Raw genomic sequence first — 22,670 nt, forward strand, 5'->3', positions numbered from 1 at the left:
CCAGTCTTTGGCTACAGATCTTTCGTCAAGCGAACAGTTGTTTATGAGTGTTAAGTATGGAGCTAATGCATCAGCATACTCGGAAAGGAACCTAATTGGTATACAATCTGGACCAGAAGACTTGCTTTTATTAAGAGACTGAAGCTACTTTTCTACTCCGGGGATACTTGCTTCTACGTTACTCATGCTGGTAGCTGTTCTGAATTCGAACTCTGGAATATTTACTTCGTCTTCTTTTGTGAATGCATTTCAGACGGCTGCGTTTAGTAACTCCGCTCTGGCAGCATCGTCATCGATAGTATCTCCATTGCTATGCGCAGGGAGGGCATTGTTTCCATTGTTTCTTCCAGCTAATATGCTTCACATACGATCAGAATCTCTTTGGATTTTCTGCCAGGTTTCGAGACAATGTTTCGTTGTGGAAACTGTTGTAAGTATCTCGCGTTAAAGTCCGCGTAAAATTTCGAGCTTCTGTAAAAGATCCCCAATCTTGGGGTTTTTACGTCTGTTTAAATTTGGCATGTTTGTTTCGTTGTTTCTGCAACAATCTTCTGACCCGTTTTGTGTACCAAGGAGGATCAGCTCCGTCGTTTTTAAATTTATTTTGTATAAATCTCTCAATTGCTGCCGATACTATTTCTTTGAATTCAAGCCACCTCTGGTCTATACTTATATTATTAATTTGGAGGCAGTGGAGATAGTCTCTCAGGAAGGCGTCAAGTGAATGTTTATCTGCTTTTTTGAATAGGTATAATTTTCGTTTATTTTTGGAGGATTTGGGGGTTACAATATTCAATCTCGCTACAACAACCCTGTTTTCACTAATCCCTGTATCGGTTTTGACGCTTGTTATAAACTCGGGATTATTTGATGCTAAGAGGTGAAGTGTATTTTCACACCTGTTTACTAATCGCGTAGGCTCATGAACTAACTGCTCGAAATAATTGTCAGAGAATGTGTTTAGCACAATTTGGATGATGTTTTACGCGTATCTCCGGAATTAAACATGTATTTTCACCAACATGTCGAGGGTAAATTAAACTCACCACCAATTATAATTGTTTGAGTGTCGGGTACGTGTTTGAAATGATATTCAATTTTTCTTTGAACCTTTAAGTAACTGTATCATCTGAATTGAGGAGTCTGTAAAAGGATCTAATTATTATTTTGTTCCGGTTGCCAGCAATGATCGCTGCCCATAGCACCACATAGGAACTATCTACTTCAATTTCGCGACAAGATAAACTACTTCTAACAGTAACAAACACGCCACCGCCAACGTTGTTTAGCCTATCCTTTCGGAACACCGTTAGGTTCTGCGCAAAAATTGCGGCTGAGCTCATCTCCGGGTGTAGCCAGCTTTCAGTGCCTATGACGATTTGAGCATCAGTGCTTTCTATTAGCGCATGGAGCTCTGGTACTTTCCCAACACAGCTACGACTATTTACAACTTTTGTATCGGCAATTCCTGTACCTACGATCTTCCTGTGTTCGGCGTGTACCCTTTACGACTAAATCTCGCAATCGGTCCTGTCGACTATGCTGCAAATGGTCAGTTCTGCTGTCATCTTGCAAGCAAGACTGGCAGCCTTTAGCACTTCTGTTAGCCGTTCGACACCAGAGAGAAAATCTCATGATCCAAGGTGAGCAACCAACCGGCAGTTGGCTGCACCCTGTGCTCTTCATGGGATTCGGGAGGACCCCTTCCACATCTGGAATGACTCCACCCGGTATGCACACGGAGTGCACAATGTACATTGGTTAGATCCTCTCAGACTTCAAAAAAGGGAATGAGAAATGCTTTTGTATAGAGACACAGATTCTTTCCCTCCCCCCCCTCTCTCACTCTCTGTCTCTCTCTCTCTCTCACATTCTTTCTCTCTCTCTCTCTCCCTCACACCCACCCACCCACCCACCCACCCACCCACCCACACACACACACACATACACACACACACACACACACACACACACACACACACACGAAATATACAGGATGAGTCACTAGTTATTGCCCCCTAGAATAACTCTGAAAGTATGATAGTGGTTGAAAGTTTTGTGGAACAAATGTTACGTGGGACAACGTGAGCCATAATATGAATTTAGGTTTTTGTTGCTAGTTAGGGCCGCGTCAGAGATATGAAGGTCAGCTTTTTTTTTTTTTTTTTTTTTTTATGGGAAGGTATAGTTTGATACTTACTTTCTGATAGCGGCTATCAAGACAAATCCAGTGACTTGTAACGGTAAGGTCTTTCGGGGTCAACGAATGTCCAAAAGGTGACATGAACGTCCACTTACAGCAAGTGTTCGAACTGATGACCATTTGTATCAATGCAGTGCAGAAATTTTCTTATCTTGGACTGACTGGTATTTCTTATCATTTTCGAAGCACATGCTCTAACATTTCTCTCTCGTATATCGTGCAGATAGTAAATATTCGCGCAATACAGCTCGTCCATGTAGACACCATTCGACGGTTTCAAAATACAGCACTATTTGGTACGGTGAGAATAGTATAATCGAATCAAGCGAATGTAGATGATGTATTCCTTCGAAGAGCAAGTCGATGTGGTTCTCATTTACGGAGGATGCCAAAGAAATTCAGTGAGAGCTAGAGGTTTATACACTGAGAGATATCCTCAACGTACTCACCCTACACGTCGCACATTGAAATATGTACATAATAAATTGAGAACAACTGCATCTTTAATACAACGGAAACATAGCCGGCAAAGGAAAGTTACTAACGAGGAAACGGAAATTGGTACTCTTGTCACTGTGGTTCGAGATCCCTGTGTTAGTTCGCGTTAAATCACAAGGGAATCTGGGAAGAGCCAGAGTAGTGTTGTTCGTGTCCTGTATTGCCATAAATATCATCTTATCATATCAGTCTCTACCAATAATTAACAGTTACGGGTTATAGGCGTCGCACTGAATTCTTCTGATGGGCTCAACTTCAGATTCAGAGGGATGAGATATTTATTAATTTGATTTTAGTTACTGAAGAGGCTACATTGACGAACCATGCAAATGTTAATTTGCATAAGACTCATTATTGGACAAACTGAGAATCCATGTTGGCTGCTACAAGTTGCACACTAAAAACCGTGGCCGGTGAATGTATGATGTTGGATTCTGACCCTTATTTGACCGAATGAAATATTACTCGTAGGATGTACACCACATTCCTGCAGGAAACATTAGGCCTGATGATTAGAAATGACTTTCTGATACAATTCCCAAATCGTGGGATTTGACGCGGAGGAGATGTGTGGTGGGCGGCTCGTTCGTCAGACTTGGCCCCTCTGGGTTTTTTCTTGTGGCGATTCGTAAAAGTCATTGTTCATAAAGACATTCCAACTATGCGAGAGAGAATTATCAGAATATGTGCTCCGATAAGTGCTGAAGTGATAAGAAATACCACTCAATCCATAATAAGGACATTACAGCACTGCACTGATAACAATGATCATCACTTCAAACACCTTCGGTAAATGGACGTTCACGCCACATTTGTGACCTTCGTGGACCTTCTAAGACCTTTCTGTTACACACCATTGGATTTGTATCGATAGCCGCTATCTGAAAATAAGTACCAAACTATAGCCTCCTACATAAAAAATACAAATTTGATCGAATTAGAAACAAAAAAAGAAACCATATTGTGACCCCCGTAGCCCCATGTAACTTTTGTCCTACAAACGTTTCAGCTCATACCATACCTCCGGAGTTATTCTGGGTGACAATGGTTGGTGACTCACCCTGTATATATCTTAATTGTTATATCCTGCTACAGACACCCCTCACATTCTAATTTTCCCTACTTTCAGATTTTCAGTGTCAATAGACATTGTTCCATTTAAAAAAGTGCTGTTAAAAAGCACCCTGTCGTACAGCCACCATACATCAACTCCCCCGGCCCCACTCCCCTCCACTCATTGCTCCGCACCCCATTCCCATTCCCATACGACCAATCACCTAAAACTGTCACCGCAACTATTGCGGAAATGGAAAGTGCTACTTCGAACAGTTCACACAGAATGGTGGCTTTTTAAGGGGGAACAATCTATTGACATTAAAATGCTGAAAGTAGGGTAAATTAGAATGTCGGTGGTATCTGTCGCTGTATATCACATCTTGAAAGGTTTCACACGGACACTTGTTGTGCCATTCACCCTGCGTAGTTGCTGTGTACACTGTTGTTGTTTCATTACAGTGTGCTTGTGAATTCCTTGAGTGCATTGTGACTTAACAGTAAGTGATTATTCAGGCACTCGGTCGTTAGTGGACGATGGGATTTACCAATGAAAACGAGTCAACATAGTCATGGTAGATGGAGAATTTAGAAAGGAAGAAGTTCGTTCTTGTACACTGTATGTAACAATATATCCTAATATATGTCACCAGTCTCGGTAATTCATTATTTACCTCTTCTACCGGTATGTAAAAATGGTACTGTAACACCTAAGCAAGAAAACATTGACGACACAAGAGGGGGATTGTTGTTCACGTTGCCTTGCAATTGATCCCCTGCAATCGAACAAAGAAATGGCATGAGTGTCCCGTGCATTATCCTTCGACGTAGGGTCCATCCTTACCACATCTTTCTCCAACAAGAGTTGAATATAAACAGTTATGAGAATCATGTTAAGCTCTGTACATGAGCATAAAAATGGATACTCCAGATGTATCACGCATCTTGTTTAGTAATGTAGCCACATTTACCAATCAAGGCCAGATAAACTGCCGAAACATGCACTATTGGTCTGTTGACAATCCTCCTTAGCTCCGTCAGGGGGAGTGTAAACGTGTGGCTTGGGTTAGTGAATGAAAGTTCATAGGCCCTTTTTCCACTACGAACACTGAACGCGCATAAGTGTAGTTGCCTCGTAACAGACCACCTTCCACAGATGCTAGAAGAAGTTCCTTTGCAGACCTGGAGAAACCTGTGGTATCAAATAATGGATGTTCAGCTCATAGAGCACGAAGTACGGCAGTATGTCGTCACAAATTGTTTCCAAATCGCTGGATTGTTCGCAGATGATCCGTATCTTGAACGCCCGGTTCCAGGATTTGACGCCTGTAGACGTTTTCTCCGGGGAACGTGGAAAGACGAACTCTAGAAGGAAATACCAACCGCACGCGATGATATGGAACGACGCATTACTGGAGCCTATTTGGACATCTACGCTGAAATACTAGCACGTGTGCAGCAGTCGTTCCATATCAGACCGGAAGCGTGCATTGTCACTGTTAGTCGTAATTTTGAACACAACTTCTGGCGGTCGGTTGTCTCGTTACTGGTCAGAATCCACACAAATAGTGTAGGCACCTGTGTTGTTCTTTAGTGTGTGCTACCATAGGTACTGTACGTGTGTCGGTGTGGGAACTTTCCAAAAAACATTATCTCGTAAACGGCTCAAAATAGACTCCTGTAACAATGACCTGCTACATTCTAATTCACCCTATTAGTAATTTGTTAATGTCAACAGGCAGTGTTCCTTTTAAAAAGTGTATGTTTGTACAAAGACTACAATATAGAAATATTATTACTATCTGGACCCTGACTACCAATCCATTCAGTGAAAACCCGACATCAGTAGCACTGTCCATTTCCTCAATGTTTGCGATGCAAGTTTTAGGTAATTCACCCTGCATATAGAGTGATTCAGCTGCCCCTGCCAATAGGCATCATGCAACCTGCAATGCATTCTGAAATGATCTCTGAGTTTTTCGTATTCACTACACTCGAATTATTAGTCCCACAGAAAAAAAGGAATGGGACTTTTTTGTAGAAAATGTATGGTACTTAAAACTTGTACTGTTATATATTTTTGATAGAGGGCACGGTTTTCGAGTTACTCAAGGAAAACGCTTTTGAACGTCATTTTTGTAAGTTTTTTTGAATGAATCGAAGACTACGGCCTCTAGCAAAAACTTATCCCAGCACAAAATTTAACTACATTAAATTTCCTACAGAAAGCTCCTTGTTACTTTCGTCTGTAAGACTAGTAGTGTGTATACTGAAAAACTTCGGAGGTTTTAGAGGGTTTCAGGCGAACAATAAACTGTGGACGGAAATCTATATCTAAAACCGTCATCAACATAGGCAACAGAGCACTACATCCACAGGAGAAAAAGTCTTCCTACGCAGTACCTAGCTCCATCTTCTCAACTAGCAATCAGTCGTGATCACTAAATAACAAACTACTCTGCAAGACATTCCACCGACGGTCTGCCATGGTACAACGTCACGTTTGCTACCTAAGGAGTGGCCTAGTGGCAGATGACGGCGCCTGTTACTTCGACGCTCTATAGTGTCATTGGATGATGTTTCGTGATGGGTTACTACCCTAGATTTGTTCCTCAAGACACCTTACACACCCCTTCGAAGTTTGTCGGAACATTTCTGGGACAGAACATGCAACATTTTTCCTTTTCTTTTTTGTTTTCTTGTGTTATCAGTTTTATGACTAGTTTGATGCTCCCCTTCATTCCTGTCCTCTGTCAATCTCTTACTCTCAGATTACCACTTGGGTAACGGTGCATTAGCAAATAGCTAGGTGGTGGAGTGTATCTTTAGGCCCAATCGTAATCTTCCATCAACGTACGAGCTACAATGACAAAGACCACGGAGCCTTCATATAGGAAGAGCACAACTTATTAAGCGTTTGAAACCAACAAAGTCGATTGCAGTGGCACCAGAGTCAACTGGTTTCCGTAACTTCCACTAAGAATCCCACCAGTTGTTAGACTAATTACTCTCCGTAATTCGCTCCTAGCTGAGGATACATAACTTGACACGCTATAGAGCCGGCGATGCGTAATGCCTTAGTCTGTTCTCTTCATCGAACAGATAACAACAAAACATACACGATTCAATCATTGGTACCAACAGCTAAATTTTCGATATTTTTCACTGTCGATTACAATGGATTTGATAGTTGTACAAACACTTTCAACCTCTCATCACTATTCAATCCCAAACGATTCCTCCCTCCAAACTGACTATGATTCACGGGAATTGAAACCATTCGTTAGAAATTGCATCTGAATATTACCCTCTAGCCAAACGCAATTTTACACTGGACCTTGTGTAAATCTTGTATTCGGTGAACCAGATAAAATTCTTGAGCCTGGATTCGAAAACCCTGAGCGTGGCTGGGAAGGCTACCTTCCACTGTTTCCACATTTGCATGCAGACCGGATAGCTAATTCAAGCTATGCTTTGCCGTTACTTTCAGAGGTTAATACAATGTGCTATGCAACATTTAGCCCAATTCAGGCCGCTTCCTTCCGTAAGCATGCTTCTAGTGTCCAGTTCGCACTGCATCTGCGACTTTAAAGAAGAAATCCTCGACGCTCGCCCCTGATCCATAACCGCCTCCACGTGCAGTCTTTGAAATTACAGGCAGCACAATATCCCAAATCTAAACACTTTTCCTTACGCGCAAATCAGTACCTCACCACTGGCACACTCAAAACCATGTTAACTGCAATGACAAATGGCGCGACAGCCTGGAGCTAGGTGGTGGAGTGATGAGGGGCCGGATTAGCTAATAAAACATAATACTAAAGAACACACTCATTAAAGATAAATTTTCCCAGAGGGTAAAGAGATTCTTAATAAGACTTTTAATAGATCAGATCCACAAACGACTTAAAGAAACAAGCATTACACATGGAAACTACATCGCAAATTCTTGTATAAACTTTTAAACCTTTAATTTACTGTACAATCCAGAAAGTAACTGCGGCAGAAAATCAAATAGATCTCACAGTGATAAAATTTACTGGTGACGAAATTAAAACTGCAAGACACTAACCAAGCTAAAAACAAATTAAAACGCTACACAGCAGCCAATTAAATGAGTTACTTTCTGAGCCACATAAAGAATTAAAATTTGCTCATCGGTGAGGCTGCATGTTACAGTAATAACAGGCTTAGGCATGACGTGCAGAACCAGTGGGCATAGATACTGGTGTAAAGTAACGGAATAATTACACGTAGCGTTAATAACAGACCACTAAGCCATGACATACATAACGGTCGGTCGTCAGCCATCAGCACAAGGTCTAGGATTTACATGCGCAGTCATTAAGTTACTCAGAAAACATGAAACTAATATGAGCAAAGACTCAAAAAAATAAACAACACACATTCTTAAAGGAACCCCTTCAGATTTCCACAAATGAACAAAATTTCGCTGGATCCTTAGCAAGTATCTTGCTGATCCGGGAACCGAAACAAAATAACCATTTAAAAGTGTCAACGGCTCTGACCAGTGCTCACAGCTAGGTAATTATTTAACCACTGTGACACGCTCAGCCAATCAAATTTGCCAGCGCTCAGCGCATATAAATTATTTCAGAAGTATCAGCACAAATTTTATCACAGTCAGGATTGCTGCACTCAAATCGTACTCTCACATTTTTTTTCTGAACCTCACAGTGGCAGACAACGAGAGTGCGACAAGGTTGGTAAGTTTCCTCATTAGAATAACAATTTCCCAAGGGAATCTATGAGAACTCACCATCAACCAACGGAACTCTCTGTAACAATCGGATGACGATCGTAGTAAGAAGTCATTATCACAGTGTTGTATCACCAGAGCCATGGTTCCTCCTATGGCGTGCAGTAGAAGATTCCATCCGCTAAGCTATAGACAAAGAACAAAGTGCTCGGACTAAAACGGGTGTAAGGTATTTATGTAGTATTTCACCCTTACTGTTTAATTTATACATCTAAGAAGCAATGACGGAAATAATAGAAAGTTTCAGAAGTAGAATCAAAATTTAAGGTGAAAGGATATCAATGATACCATTCGCTGATAACTTTGCTATCCTGAGTGAAAGTGAAGAAGAATTACATGGAATTCTGAATGGAATGAACAATATAATGAGTACAGAATATGGACTGAGAGCAAATCGAAAGGAACGAGAAGTAACTGAGAACAGCGAGAAACTTATCAGTACTGATGGTCACGAAGTACACAAAGTCAAGGAATTTTGCTACCCGGGGAATAAGATAACCAATGACGGACGGAGCATGGAGGACATCCAAAGCGGAATAAATTTATGAGAATGTACGTCTGGAGTACGGCAGTGAAACATGGACTGTGGGAAAACTGTAACATAAGAGAACTGAAGCATTTGAGATGTGATGCTACAGACGAATGTGGAAACTTAGTGGAGTGTTAAGGTAAGGAACGAGGAGGTTCTGTGCCGGATCGGAGAGGAAAGGAATATGTGGAAAACACTGATAAGGAGAAGGGACAGGATGATAGGACTTCTGCTAATACATGAGGGAATCACTTCCATGGTACTAGAGGGAGCTGTAGAGGGCACAAACTCAGAGAACGACAGAGATTGGGATACATCCAGCAAACGAGTTACTGGCAGAAGTAAAGCTGTGAGTACCTGCCGTGAGTCGTGCTTCGGTAGCTCAGTTGGTAGAGCACTTGCTCGCGAAAGGCAAAGGTCCCGAGTTCGAGTCTCGGTCGGGCACATAGTTTTAATCTGCCAGGAAGTTTCATATCAGCGCACACTCCGCTGCAGAGTGAAAATCTCATTCTGCGAACTTGTTAACTGTTTGTGCCTTTAATTTGGTGTTCCACTTTAGTAAGTTAGTACTGGCGGCATACAATGGCTATAGAGTTTCCATTTGAGGCACTTTGAGAATTTGCTTCTTAAAACGTCATTCAGTTCCCCAAACGAACTTCAAGTAATTTTTATGCTGTTCATTTCCTTAGGTGACCATTTACTTGTTGTTTTCAATCATCCTAAGTATGTAAATTCGTAAAATATTTTCATAGCTTCATTTTTAACATATCTGTTTCCCTCGAAGTATATTTTTATAATTAGCTCTTGTTTTTGTTATTAAATTAAACTTCAAGCCTAGTAACATACTTTTTCTGTTCAGTTCCTCCATTCTTTGATGTAGTTCTTCTTCATCTAAAGCTATGAAAACAATGTCATATGTACATTAGAATATAGTTCAAATAAGATTTTCACACTTGTTCATATTCATCCGTGTTTAATATTTCTTCACCGACTTTAAAAATTTTATTGTTATTTCCGAAAATCCAGAAGGATGTTTCTGGTAATCAGTGTGCAGTTCTCAAGTTTTAGCTCTTCTTGTACATATTCGTGAGTTTGGTACTTTCAGTTCCTTTGTTCTCAAATATAGCTGCACAGACTTTTTTCGAGACAGTCAGAAGATTTTTAACTGTTTAGAAGCCCATACCAAGTAACTACTACTTTCTGTATCTTCAGTAACAACATAGCTTTTATCCATATGCGACTGCAGTCTTTCTTGGCGTATTCCACAGATGAATTGTTCTCGGGTTATCAGCCGAGTGGTGGCGTCGTCTTGTCGCAACGTTTCATTGAGTTTCGTACCCAACATCTTCTGGAGAAGATGATGGCCAGAAGATGTTGGGTACGAAACTCAATGAAACGTTGCGACAAGACGACGCCACCACTTGGCTGTTAACCCGAGAACAATTCATCAGTTGCTTTTGACATTTTGCTATATCAATTCTAAAGTCAGCTTGTTCTTTTCTTTGCCTGAAGTTTTTTCTGTGTTTCTTTTTTTGTTAGCGTAGAGGGAGGGATATTGTAATAACCTCTTATACTAATGATAGACAATAATTAATCCAAGTATGTGGTAACGACCTATTATACAAACTCTTTGTAAATAACTGTGGAGCACCTCTTACCCAGATTTCATTGTTTTCATCTGTTGTCCCATAATTCCTGTGTCAATTTGTTATTTCCATGCTTCGAAAACCTTGCCCTCTATCTGTTGGTGGTTTCTAGGAGTACGAACATTCTTACAGTCTGTGAGCTAGAAAGACTTGCAATACCTTATAATTTGGCCTGTGACTTCATAAGAGACTACGACCCCAGTTTGTAACGCCCTGAAACACCACCCTGTTGTGTGAAATATGGCCCACATGTAAATAAACACGGTATCTTTGTTTCTAAATTTTTTTCTGGCGGGAACTTTCTCATAGCGGAACAGAATGATGAAGGGGGGTTTAAGAGAAGTTAAGCCAAGACAAAACTGAAACCATACTCTTTACAACAGATGATACGCAGCTACTTACTCTATGTGTATATGAATTACAGGTTATAGTTGTTACTTGGCTGATTCTGATATGTTTGCACTTGGTATCCTACAACACCTAGTGTATGAGAAATATGTGATCTAGTGTGAGAGCCGACATTTCTCTCGATGTCTCCGACACTGAAATAAAGTGTGTTGAAGTTCAACAGCAACACGAACTTACCTCGATCGCTGAGTATTTCGTAGAAACAAAACTCACCACTGCTGTAAGAAGACTAATCCGTCTCCGCCTGAAATGTATTTGGGCGAACGAAGTACGTTCGAGATCGTAGTTCTTCAGCGGACGTGTGCATGATATCTAATAAAGACCAGATGAGTGAAAACTAAATCGTTAAGATTATATTATCACTTAACGGATTATTCAGAAACTTAATACAGAATCCCTTGTTTTATACACAAATACAGTTTAACTGACGACATGTTATTACATGACTCTCTATGGACAAAAGACAAATAAAATCACTATATATTTATATTAAAATATTATATGGTGACTGAATGAAAATTGGATGGTGATTCCCCGAGTTGTGAATTCGAAGAAGGAACTAACGACACCCACTTTAAAAACGACTGGGAAGTATCCCGTGTAAAGAATTCTAATGTTTCGTTCCTGGTGTCAAATATGATATTCTCTTGAGGTGAGTCATTTATCAGCTTCTTCACCACTAATGCGTTAACGTCGGCGATCGTTACCGTATAGCATCAGTCATATATTTTTACTGTTTTTGTAATTCATCGATGTTGCTGGTGTATAGACGTACAGTATTTCTAAAGTTTACATTCTAATGTTACTATTATCACTGTTATTACGTGCAACGAACTTTTAATAACACAAACTGGACCTACAACTCTTGTGGCAACGATAAACCCTCCTTCTGAGAAAGTCCATAGTACGTTCGTGTGTGGTAAAAGATAGGTCCCATGTAATGCACTATCGGATCGTCCCATTTTCTTTGTATCACTGATACCACTTTGATATATCGCCTGATATTACTCAGTGCCACTTCAAGAGCCATCACCCTGTCTTCTGTCGTAATCGTTCTGTGCCTGATACATGGTGTGGTGGAAAATACCATTTACCTAAGTGTCATAATTTTGGAGGACAGAGCGGATGCACAATTAGCTTGCTGTGTTCCCTTTTACGAATAAACAGTCTTTATAGCAGAAAGAATGACGATATATAAGTGCGTAGTTAAAAGAGTAGCTGTTGCTGGCACAGAAGAGTGTCAGGTATGTCATGCCAGGAAGCAGTCTACGAAGTGCCTATAAGCACTCACGGGAATAGCTGGCAAAGCGTTAATTAAAAATCTGAATTAAGAAGCGGTCGTCTTTAAACTGCAGTCGTTGGCGGTAAGAACAGTGGTGCTGTAGATAACTATAGAAACATCAGACACTGTTTTCTGTGTCTGAAGGGCACACGCGCCTCCACTTGAAGACCGAAAAGTAATTACTGTCCAGTCAACAACACCGGTTTGCAATTACGGATGAATATTATCGTAGGATCCGGCGCAGTGAAATGGATACCAGTATGAATTTATACTCCGTGATGGCCTGAAACCCTATGATACATTTAAACTGTGTACTAAACAGGAACTCCAACTCGGAGCTATTCGTACGCAAATGCTTTACCGACTGAGTTATTTAGCCGTGAACCACGACCTGATCTCACAACTATTATAGCAGAGAGACTCTGACGGATGTAAAGGAATTGGGTTTGGTCGTTAGTTATGCCTGGACAGATCAATCAGTAGAGCACATGCCAGCGAATTGAAGAAGTTCCGCGTTTTAAACTAGGTTCAGTATACTATTTCAATTTCGCTGGAAGTTTCTAATCCACTAGATAATTTTCATCTTGTTACCAATGCATACGAATGTCTGAAGTGACTACAAATGTGTCTAAGACTGTGTATGTTCTAGATTTATTTTCCGACAGTAGTGATATTTCTGCGCTCGCGCACAAGTGATCAGTATTTAGAGATTACTTAGAAGAACGCATGGAAAATGTTGATTGCAGATGCATCTCTAAACAAACTAGTTTGCATTCGATTCCAAAACAAGAAGGGATATTGGTGCTGTACGTAAGATCTATGTCAAAGTAATTCTAGATAATTATTACTAACAAGAATGACTAATATAGATGAATTTTCCTGAAGAGAGCATTCTGACATTGGAAACCGTAACTGAAAGAAATCACGGGAGATCCAAAATACAATGACCAGACAAGGATTTAAAGTTTGTCTTTAAGTCGCACTATTCCGCTGTATTTTATATGCTGATTTTTCAGTATGTTTTTCCATAATGACTCTACCCGTTGATCTTGGTGAGCAATCGTTACTTACATCATAGTGAAGAGCCGTATTTTTACGAGAAAAATTAGAGCGTTGCTTTGATGCGCAAGCACCAAATCTTGATAGCAATTAACAACATCCTACTAGGTTAACGTTCTTTCGTTGTTATGTTCTCTGCCCTTTCTTTATTCGTCGTAATTATTCTGTTTATTTTCTGGCAATACAATTTAATTGTTTGAACAGCACGAGTTTACTGAGCATATCTTGTTTGTCATCTATACCAAATCTTGTACTCTGATCAATTTCAGCCACAAACTTCCCAGTAATCTGATCCCATCAAAGCACTGTTAATATCTAAGTACTTTCGAGTTGTCTGCTAATAATAAGACAGCCGTATGGGTGTAGGGTCTGCTGGAAATATTACAATGGACATCAAATCGGAAATTTGTATTTAACCTGACAAAGCCTTTTGGTAGTTCACTAGCGATCATTTGTCTAACTCTTGTCCGCTGTAAGACAGGTCCAGATCCGATTAAATAAATAAATAATAAACTATTAATAGTGCCAACTAGCTGGCAAGTTATGTATACGAGGTGCGAAAATAAAGTAATGAGACTGATGTGAAAAAAAATGTTGCTTACCGTGTTTTAAGTTCAGTGTTGACTCCTTAAAAGTGGTTCCCTTCTGATCGCACACACTTTCCCCAGCACGTCTGCCATTGATGGTAACATTTCTGGAACTTATCTTCTGTAATATCCTCCAAGACCCTCGTCACAGCTTTTTGGACATCTTGTGTTGTTTGAAATGGATGTCCCTTGACCGCCATTTTGACTTTTGGAAATAGAAAAAGTCGCAAGGAGCGATGTCTGGTGAATAAGATGGCTGTGGTAGTACTGAAATTTGTTTTGAGGTACTGACAGAGCAGTATGGGATGGAGCATTATTATGATGCAGAATTCAATTATCAGCAATGTTCTTACAGACACGAAGAATAATACCCTTGGAATTCAAGAAGCACACAAGCCTGCATTTCACTTTTGACTTTGACGTGCGAGCTTCTTTGGTCAGGGTGATCCCTTTGAGCACCATTGCGAACTTTGGCGTTTTGTCTATGGATAGTACTAAAACAACCAACTTTTATCACCAGTGGTAACACGGCTCAACAATTCTGGATTCATTTCCGTTTGCTCTAACAGATCGGCTGCCACATTTTTCCTTGTTTCTGGCTGTTGTGTGAGATTTTTGGGGACAATTTTGCCACACATCTTTCTCATACTAACATCTTTAGTTATTATTAGACGAACCGTTTCTCTATTGATGTTCAGTTCTCCTGCAGTCATTTTCACAGATAATCTTCGATCAGACCTTACGGGTTCAAGCACCCTGGGCCAGTCTGTGAGGTTGATGGTCATCCTCTGCTGTCTTCATCTTCAAAATTCGTTCTGCCATCACTAAACATTTTATGCCAAAGAAAAACTTGAGCTCTTGACTTAACTCCCTCTCCAAAAGCCTTCTGAAGCTTACCATAAGTTGCTGTCGCGTTTTCACCCAATTTATCGCAAAAAGAAATGGCATAATGTTGTGCAATATTATGTGGGTCCATTTCCGTGACGAGAGACACAAATACGTGTTAACATATTACAGTGCAACTCACGGCTGATCTGTTGTATCGATGTGACGCTTGGACTAGAAGCAGCTTATAAACCCAGACGAAAGATATTTTGCCTATGCAAGCCTGCAGGATTGCCGCAACTTGCCGCATTACTTTATTGTCGTACCTCGTACTTCCATCCTCCGACTAAAATAATATTTATTTCGGCCGTCCGCCCTCAGGAGCTCAGTTCACCAGCACAACTGACGATGGCGACATGTCTGATCGCCGAGATATTGTGCTCGTTGGACACTATGAACCGGTAGTATACCCGTGGACTGTTCGAGCAACAAATACGCCGGGAGAAACTGAAGAATCACAACAATAATCCCGGTTTTCTTGATGCTACTACTTCGCATCAGCCCCGATCGGCGAAGTAAAACTGTTCCAATTATTACTACTTTCTGTAGCTGAGCAATCCTCGAACTGCTGCTATTAGATTATTTCAAAAGTGTTTCTAAATTTAGTCGAGCTTGTAAATTGTTGACGCAACCTCTTATATAATTCCGGCTGTATCAAATACTAGCGCATTGAATACGCTCACCAAAGTATTCATAATGCTCTGATTACAAGACATCACTACACTGCCACAAATACTTTATACTATTATGCACAACTTGATCACAACAACTTGCTGACGGAAATTGACTCGAAGTCAACGCCTCCTTGACTGATTAACCTCAGTACATAGTGCTTCAAATGCAATTAAACATATTGCTGCAGTTGTCTAACGGCTATCTTTCATCGTACACCTTAATCAGCTGGACCAGAAAACACACGCACTCGCATTCACTCTCATAAAAAAGTAAATACAAACACATACATGCACTTATATATAAACGCATGTGTCACAAATTGTATTGTGTGACTAACACTGACAGTTAACCAATCCCTATTGAAAGCGAACATGGGGACTCTCTCATCCAGCTCTACGGAAGCTGAATACCAATCGGAGTTAACAGACGCGGCGTCGCTGGAGTCCTGCGTTCACAACCTGAGAGTGCCACCTGAATACGCTACCCAATACCGTTCCTCGCGGCCGATATAAATACGGCTGCCCAGCGAACAGTCAACAGCACCGATGGACAAGTAGTCTCTTGCACTAGTTCGTTTGTTGCTGTTGTTTGGTTTTCGCACAGTCTGGAACGGCCACTCCTCTATGATATGCGTCCTTATCTATTCCTCTTATGGCTTTATTTGTGGCGTGGAGACTTTCTTCTGTGTGTGTGTGTGTGTGTGTGTGTGTGTGTGTGTGTGTGTGTGTCTTGCAGCATCCAGCGCCGGTGCAGCCTTTGCCAGTTGCCCCCGCCGCCGCCACCACCTACTGGCATCCATATCTATCACAGTCTTCGTCGTCGCCGCAGCCGCCGTGGCCTCCTCGCCGCCTCCATCTACTTGTCTTCGTCTGCACCGCCGCAACTCTTCACCTTCCGAATTCACATCGCGTTGGACATTGTAACACCGAAAATGGGTGATGCATGGGACCTGCCAGCGATATACAGTTTTTTCCTGAATTGTATGTAAATATTTGTATTTTAAATGCTTTCTTTTAATAAGTAAGGACATTGTGTCACTGCATGTGTACATTTAGGTAGAAGTCTGTTGATGTTTCATTGTATTTATCCCTGATACACTGTGAAACTTATAAGCTCTGGGAAAAAGCCAAAGGAATTGTTACTTGCATCAACTAGCAACGATAATAGCAGTACTTGTGCGTTGTGAAGTCTTTGGGTAGGGAGTTGCGTGGAGCGCGCGGAGAGAGAGAGAGAGAGAGAGAGAGAGAGAGAGAGAGAGAGAGACGAGTTCCAGCGCTTGTAGTGTGCGGAAGTGTGGTGTTAACGCTCTCGCTGTAGAGAGTAGTTTTTTCGGCGGCATCATGTATGTGCGCCGGCCAGATGTCTAACGATTGCCCGTTCCCGTAATTAGCCGTGGCCCCACAAGATGCTACCGTCTTCAACAACAGCAGTAGTCCCAGCAACACAGATTCGTCGCATTCACAGCACTGAAGTAAGTCTGTTTATTGGTAGAAATTATTAACGGCTAACCCAGCAGCACAAGTGAATGTGATTTGATTAATGAACTTTATTTAAATAATAATCAGTTAAATTCAGGGCGATTGTATCCTCATTGCCCACAGACATTGTTACCGAGCAGGATCCTTGTTCCCTTTTTTCTATATGCTGACAGAAGTTTAAGAATCTATTACTGGAAAAAGTAAAACTCTAAACAAAATGCACAAATTAAGAGTGCGGAAGTTTTATTTATTTTACTTATAGCTTAGAGCACATGGCTGTTTGGTTTGGTACGTATTCTGGTATTTAATTGTGTTCAAGTCAGTAAAAAAAGGCTCAGTTATTCAGACAATAATATGAAATCCAATTTGAAAATTAAGTAACTACAAAGTAAAAAGTGCTTGCCTGTCTCTAAATTTTTTTGATGACGTTATGTTGAGGTCTCTAAAAGTCATTGTTCACGTAACGAAGTTCAGTACTAACATACAGTTCTAGTGGATATTTGCAAATCATTACTCGACTGGATTTTTCCAAGTTTAACGACAAACTTAACGTAAAAAAGGCTTCTCAGTGTCCTTTATCATTACATACACACTTAAAATTAGTGTCAAAAAACGTGACAACCTTCAGTTGCCACGTCAGTGTTTAATAATAAACGTTTTTCTTTCCCATCATCTTGTACAGGATTTTGAATGTAAATCGCCCTAGTGGGCTGGCGACCGAAATTATTTCCTTTTCGTCCATTAGTGTAACCTCTGGATTCATGATCAGTGGTACTCGTTTTCTGTTCGGTGTTGTTCGTGAGTGAATGCACAAAATAACTTTCATTTTTCCAAACTATAGCCCTGTTCGGTTTAATTATTTTTCTTAGTAGACTTTCAATCAGAAATGTCGGCTGGACACTTTCCTCCTACTTATCGGTATCACATCTTTGGGAAAGATAGCCTCATCCAATTTTTAAAAATCCATTAGACATACACGCGATCAGCGTTCGTATTTTATACCGCAAGCAGGTTAGGCCAATTAGTAAGAGGGAGGTTACATGCTGATGCCATCCTACACCAACTCGGCGACGTTTCGTCGCCAGTGTCAGCCATACACCCGACTCCTCAACCCACGATGGACATCCTACCCACTTTCATCATTTAGTCACTCCCCCTCCCCATACTTTCATTATCACTTGATGCAGCACTTCCTCCAGCCCACCATCGCCTGTCCACCCCCTTCTCCCCACTTCCTTTCCCATCCACAGTCTCATCAGCCACTTGCCCTCCCCTCTCCTCTCCTCGACAGTTTCCCTACCCTTTACTTCCTCATTTGTCTGTCCTCCACTCCAACCTTCCCACGCTGATCACTGTATCTGCAACACCTTCGTGATTTACATCTCACCACACCATCGTCGCTATACCGGACGCCATATAACCATCCTCCATCAGCTGCACAGTCTCCAGCCCATCGAAAGGACAGAAGCAGCGCCATATCCCACACTCTCTAATTTCTCAACCCCTGCTCCATCCCACAGTCACCAAAAACTCCAGGAAGGACTCAACCAAGCACTACAACCAGCAATTGCGACACAAAACCTGAAACCAACCCATATCATAATTGAACACATGGATACTGCTCCCCCCTCACATCCTTTTCCATGGCTTATCACATCATATCCTGCCCTGACCCTCAATTCCTTAACGCCATATCCCTCACCCTTGAAATCAGATGCTATGTCCTCCACATTTCCATCGCCCAAATCACCTCCACAAAGACATTACATGCAGCATTGACGTTGGTCTTTTTATCGGTTGACGATGGCTTTTTTATCAATCGAGGAAGGCTGACAACTAAACCTAGCCACACCAATTGTTACTCTGCGGCGTTCTGTAAATTATGACATATTATCTATATTTGCAACAGAAGACGCAACTTATAAGCTACGAAAGCGGTTGTATGGGTTTATAAGTGACCTGAACAAATACTGCTGTACTGGGCCATTGGCCATTTCATTCATTTTAATTTTAATATTGTTAACATTTGTATTAAAAAGAAGAAAGCTATTTACTGTGTGAACTGTCACGGAATCTTGTATGCCTATTTTCGCTGTGGTTGCACCAATTACAAAATTATCTAAATCTCAAAAGGTAGTTCAAATGGCTCTGAGCACTATGGGACTTAACTTCTGAGGTCATCAGTCCCCTAGAACTTAGAACTACTTAAACCTAACTAACCTAAGGACATCACACACATCCATGCCTGAGGCAGGATTCGAACCTGCGACCGTAGCGGTCGCGCGGTTCCAGACTATAGCGCCTAGAACCGCTCGGCCACTCCGGCCAGCTCAAGAGGTAGTGTTAAACTTTGATTTGCCCTTTAAGATTATTCTGTGAGCTTGTTGTTGTTGTGGTCTTCAGTCCTGAGACTGGTTTGATGCAGCTCTCCATGCTACTCTATAGTGTGCAAGCTTCTTCATTTCACAGTACCTACTGCATCCTACATCCTTCTGAATCTGCTTAGTGTATTCATCTCTTGGTATCCCTCTACGATTTTTACCCTCCACGCTGCCCTCCAGTACTAAATTGGTGATCCCTCGATGTCTCAGAACATGTCCTACCAACCGATCCCTTCTTATAGTCAAGTTGTGCCACAAGCTCCTCTTCTCCCCAATTCTATTCGATACCTCCTCATTAGTTATGTGATCCACCCACCCGATCTTCAGCATTCTTCTGTAGCACCACATTTCGAAAGCTTCTATTCTCTTCTTGTCTAAGCTATTTATCGTCCACGTTTCACTTCCATACATGGCTACACTCCGTACAAATACTTCCAGAAATGACTTCCTGACATTTAAATCTATACTCGATGTTAACAAATATTTCTTCTTCAGAAACGCTTCCCTTGCCATTGCCAGTCTACATTTTATATCCTCTCTACTTCGACCATCATCAGTTATTTTGCTCCCCAAATAGCAAAACTCCTTTACTACTTTAAGTGTCTCATATCCTAATCTAATTCCATCAGCATCACCCGTCTGTGAGCTTAGACATTTAAATTTGTTTTAATATTTCGACATCTTAACTTTTTGATTGTCGTTGTTACATTTGAGCATCAAACATTCTGATATGTAATTTAAAACCATTTTCTTAGCCTGGAACATTTAAATTGTTTAAACACTATACTTGTTACTAAGTTGCTGCCAGCCATTGGACATTTGACCTTTAAAAAAATTATTTCTAATTTAATTCGCTTAAACATACTGCTGGTCATTGTTACATTTGATTTTCAAATTTTTTGATTTGTAATTAAAGCCATTGTGTAAGTCTGGGACATTTAAATTTGTTCAAAGATTTTATCTATTACAAAATTTGTGCTCGTCGTTGCTAAATTTGAACTTCAAAACATTTTTTTAGTTTCTCAGAACAGCTTAATTCTTTAGTCAGTAATTTAAAACCATTTTCTTTGCCTTGTATCATTTTGCTTTTCATAAAAGGTTATTTCACTATGTTTTACAATTGCCCTGAAAAGAAAACTTGGCAAATAATGAGAGATGTTGTAACCTGCTATCAAGCCCTTCCATAAGATACTTTTAACTGGACTGCTGGAACGCGGTTATTTCTTATTGGCTGGGGGTGGGGCGGGAGGGTGAGAGTACCGAATTCGTTACAGGAAATTAACACGGGGGTGTGGGGGGGGGGGGGGGGGACAGAATGGGGAAGCGAAGTTGCCTTGTACTGGCCTATTTAAAACTGGAGCGGTTATGGAAACAGTCAACTGAGGGCAGCGTTGCGGAATTGGCATCACGTTTACGTTCATCGTTAGGAATTCCGCTTTATATTTCTCCTGACATCACTGGTGAGGTAGATGCCGGTATTTTTATTTTCTCGTCAGCTTTTGAGAGAGTTGTCAACCTACCCATAACCAGGTACATATGGTTCAGGCCCAACTCTTTTACTGGAATAAGTGTCTCACGGATTTGAAGCATCCTCAGTTTAGTGGGGAAGAAGAAGGTGCAGTTAACCAATTGCTTCGTCAGGTGAAGGAGTTACAAGCTAGCACAAGCACACTGGGCTTTGATGGAGCTCAGATGGGGGACTGGTGCATCGGACGGTAGTCCCGCAGCAAATCCTTTGGATCAGGTTATCGAGGCCATAAATGTTCAGGTTCTGAATAGATCAGTCCCCGACATGTTTGCTAATTTACCAAAACAGATTACGCATTTGCTTCAGGGTATTTCAGAACCATCTACCGATCAGTTGGCCCAAGTTGAGGAGATGTGGTGGTTGATTGTACGTTTTGAATTCCATTCCGACCTTTTACAAATTTCACATTCGGTTGTACTTCGTTTATTATATCCCTCGATTCGAGGGCTTTTGAGCTACGTGTTTTACAAGATACCTTATAGCCAAGGGACCCTGAGTGTCTTTAGAGGACGTATAGTACAACTGAAGTTATCTGCCTTTATTTGAATTGAATAGGACACCGAACATGATTGCCGGATTCAAGCATCTGTATCTTCGTCGAGCATATCGAGTGCGTCCGGACAGCGGTCATCGCTTTACATATGGGAGCTACGGAGCATGATAACGTTTTAAACATTTCGCAGGGATTGAGGCCGGAAGGTCGTTAGTGGATTACTTTCGTGTAAAGGACACCACCTTTCTTGAGTCTAGCGAATTGGTTTCCTGAAATTTTGTTATATGATGACATGGTTGGAGACCGTGGCTGTTATTTGAAAACAAATGTTGATGGCATTGAGACAGCAACCAAGCACAAATTTACTTTAAGTTCCTTTATTCAAAAGGTACCATTGCCGGTTTCGAATCATTACAATTTATGGTTAGATAGCTTTCAGGCTTACATTAGAACATGTAGTGGTTGCCTCTATAGAGGCCTTCAGTTTCGCCGACGTTCAGCGTGACCGACGCGAAGGGCTAGAATCCTCGCCTCAATTCCTACATAATAAGGTCCGTGATCCACCTCCTAATTCTTCCTGTCGCCAAGGTTGCTTCCGACGTGGGAAATGGATCATTTCGTGCGTGAGTATCCCGTCGAGGGAGGACCAAGAGCTAATAAATGACGCCACAAGCTAAGCCCATCCCCGGTAAGCCTCCTGGTTCCTCTGCTCGCATTCTCGGGCTTGACAATTCTTCCCTTCCATACATATGTGCTCGACTCAACCAAGAATCTCTTTGCGACGTTTTTGATTCGAAGATTTACGTTTCCTTATTGAACTGCGATTGGCATTTGGAATACGGTGGTTTAGTAAAATGCCTCCCTTGTGACCTATTTCTCAGAAATGTCGGGCCCCCGTAGTTCAGGTGCGATGGAAATAATATATCTGTAATTTTTCTCGGCCTATTAAGTTAATCGTTGTTAAGAATTTGTCTGTTAATTTGCTCCTCGGTTTTGATTTTTTTCAGCGGACTTGTTTGTGCTCGATATTTCTAGGAAGACCTTCTTCAACTTTTGTTGCTGTACTCTTGGCAGTGTCAGTTCACTTAACTCGTTCCATTCCGAAATTCATGTGAGTCATCAGCGGGAGGTTAAGGCTAAGTACCTACTGAACATCTTACGGAACGGCCCTGACGTCCTCATTAA

Source organism: Schistocerca piceifrons, chromosome 1 (assembly GCF_021461385.2).
Source record: "Schistocerca piceifrons isolate TAMUIC-IGC-003096 chromosome 1, iqSchPice1.1, whole genome shotgun sequence".
NCBI classification, from domain to species: domain Eukaryota; kingdom Metazoa; phylum Arthropoda; class Insecta; order Orthoptera; family Acrididae; genus Schistocerca; species Schistocerca piceifrons.